The following is a 2862-nucleotide window of genomic DNA, read 5'->3' on the forward strand; positions in this document are numbered from 1 at the left end:
AACTTCCTGGATCAGATAATTTTTCTGGTATCTTATTCAACAGCACTGCTGAACAATTAGCATTCATAGTAACGGCCGAGAGTTCTTCCATTTTCTTTCTATTTGTGATTAGATCTTTCAGAAATTTAGCATATCTAGGCATTCCTGAAATCACATCAATAAAAGGAAGATTTACATTTATCTGTTTAAACATATTCAAAAATTTAGATTGCTCGGCTTCAAGTTTCTCTTTTTTCATTTTACTCGGGTAAGGAAGTGGTGGTTGGTATGGTTTAGCATAAGGTTTAGCCTTAACTGTGTTATCTTCATTAACCTTTTCAACTACCGGTTCTTTTTCCTTATCTTGATCAGGTTGTGGTTCTTGTGGAGTAGGAATAGCTTCATCAGAAATTACAGGTATTTCAGGTGGTTTAAGTGTAATACCACTTCTTGTGGTAATAGCTTTAGCTGTTTCATTCTGGGAGTTAGCATTTGTATCACTAGGTAAACTTCCCGGTTTTCTTTCACCTATTAACCTTGCTAGGTTACTTACTTCTTGTTCCAGATTTTGAATAGAAGCTTGTTGATTTCTAAATGCTTGAGCATTTTGTTCATTCGTTTGTTTCTGAGATGTGAAAAACTGCGTTTGAGTTTAAACTAGCTTCGTCATCATATCTTCTAAATTTGGCTTTTTATCATTGGTTTGTTGTGGTTTGTTTTGAAAATTAAATCTTTGCTGATTGTAAGTATTATTGGATACTTGTTGATTGATAGGACCTTGTTGGTTGTTGTATGGAACATTTCAATTATAATTATGGTTTTGATTGTAAATTGGTCTTGGCGGTTGATAATTATTCTGATAATTATTTCCAGGCCTTTGGTTTATGTATGAAATATTCTCTCTTTGTTCCATTGTTAGTTCAATACTGAGACAATCTTTTGTCAAATGTGGTCCTCCACACTGCTCACAACTAATTCGTATTGAGTGTATATCCTTAGTCAACTTTTCCATTCGTCTCTCGACAGCATCTATCTTTGCGGAAATGGAATCTAAGTCATGGCTAGAATCGGCTCTAGCTGCTTTAGATGATCTAACGATATCTTTTTCTTGGTGCCACTCATGTGAGTGGGAAGCAGTGTTATCAATAATTTTGTAAGCATCAGTTTCAGTTTTCTTCATAATAGAACCACCAGCTGCTATATCGATGTCTTTCCTTGCAGTGATGTCGCATCCTTGGTAGAATATTTGTACTATTTGACAAGTGTCTAAACCATGTTGCGGACATCCTCTTAATAACTTTCCAAATCTAGTCCACGCCTCATATAGAGTTTCATTCGGTTTCTGTGTGAACGTAACAATTTCTCCTTGAAGTCTTATGGCTTTAGATGCCGGAAAGAATTGTTTAAGAAATTTTTCAACTAAAACGTCCCATGTATCAATCTCCCCTTCAGGTAACGATTCCAACCAATCTTTGGCTTCTCCCTTTAAAGTCCAGGGAAATAACATGAGATATATCTGTTCATCCTCAACTTCTCTTATTTTAAATAGTGTGCATATCCTATTAAAGGTACGAAGATGTTCATTTGGATCTTCCTTCGGCGCACCACTAAATTGACATTGATTAGTCACCATGTGTAGAATTTGTCCTTTGATTTCATAATCTGGCGCATTAATGTCAGGATGAGTAATTGCGTGACCTTGGCCAGTGCGTTTAGCTCGCATTCGGTCTTCCATACTTAGAGGTTCCAGATTCTCCATAATTGAATTTGTTGAATCTGAATCACTAGAGGATTCTGATTTAATGGTTCGTTCCTCAACAATCTCTGTTTGAATGATTGGTGGTTCCGGAGGAAAAATTAATGGTTCAGGATCTATGAATCGTCCTTGAATATTCTCCGGATTCTCAATTGTGAGGTCGGGTTCAAAAAATGGATTATCGGAAATTTGAATTGGAGTACTTGGTCGACTGGATGACGATTTTAAAGAAAAATCACCGGCGGTAATATTAGCTAGATGTCTTGATCGAGTTACAGGTGGTGAACGTACAAAAGGTGGTGAACGTCTTGCTCGGTGCATTCACTGAATATCCTATTAGTTTTTAGAAGGAAATAAAAATTATATAAGTTATCCAATTAATAGACTTTTCTGATTTTGCCCACGTTTCGAATAGCCAAAAGATGCAGCAGAGGGGCAGGATTCATTTGGTCTCAATATAATTGAGTACTGTTTGGCTCCAATAACCCGGTCCACGTACAAATCCAACTATTACTACGAACCAGAAAATTTTGATGTCTATCAATTTAACCACTTAAAATAAATTTTCGAAATTTTAAGAAGTTTTAGATAAGAAATAGAAAAATTCTAAGTCCTAAAAACTAGAATGACGAGAAATAAGAAAGAAAAAGAGCGCGTCGGTATTAAAATTGGAGAAATAAGAAAGAAAAAGAGTGACTTATAAAACTTTAAAACACTTGACTAACCCAACCTTATTATTATCACTAACTTAAAATTAAAATTGCAAATTGAGATTACTAATTGGAGTGATAATTGATACATAGGTAAAAGGCGTCGAAAAATAAAAATAAGAAAGTAGCGCGTTGAAACTTAAAAAAGAACTAAAAACTAAGAATTCAAAGTTGCGTCTAAAAATATTAAAGCATAAAAGAAATACTATATCCCAAATGGCAATATCTTAAAAAGGTACTAAAAACTAAAAAAAAAACGTCGCAAAATTCTAAAGCACCTAAATCTTAGTCTAAAGAAAAAGCACTTAAGGGATTTTACGGCAAAGCCTAAAAATCTAGAAATAAAAATAACTATGGTAAAAACTATATCTTAAAAGTAAAAATGAGCGAAAAATACAAAAATTACGCTAAAAACAA

This window comes from Rutidosis leptorrhynchoides, chromosome 2 (assembly GCF_046630445.1).
Source record: "Rutidosis leptorrhynchoides isolate AG116_Rl617_1_P2 chromosome 2, CSIRO_AGI_Rlap_v1, whole genome shotgun sequence".
NCBI classification, from domain to species: Eukaryota; Viridiplantae; Streptophyta; class Magnoliopsida; order Asterales; family Asteraceae; genus Rutidosis; species Rutidosis leptorrhynchoides.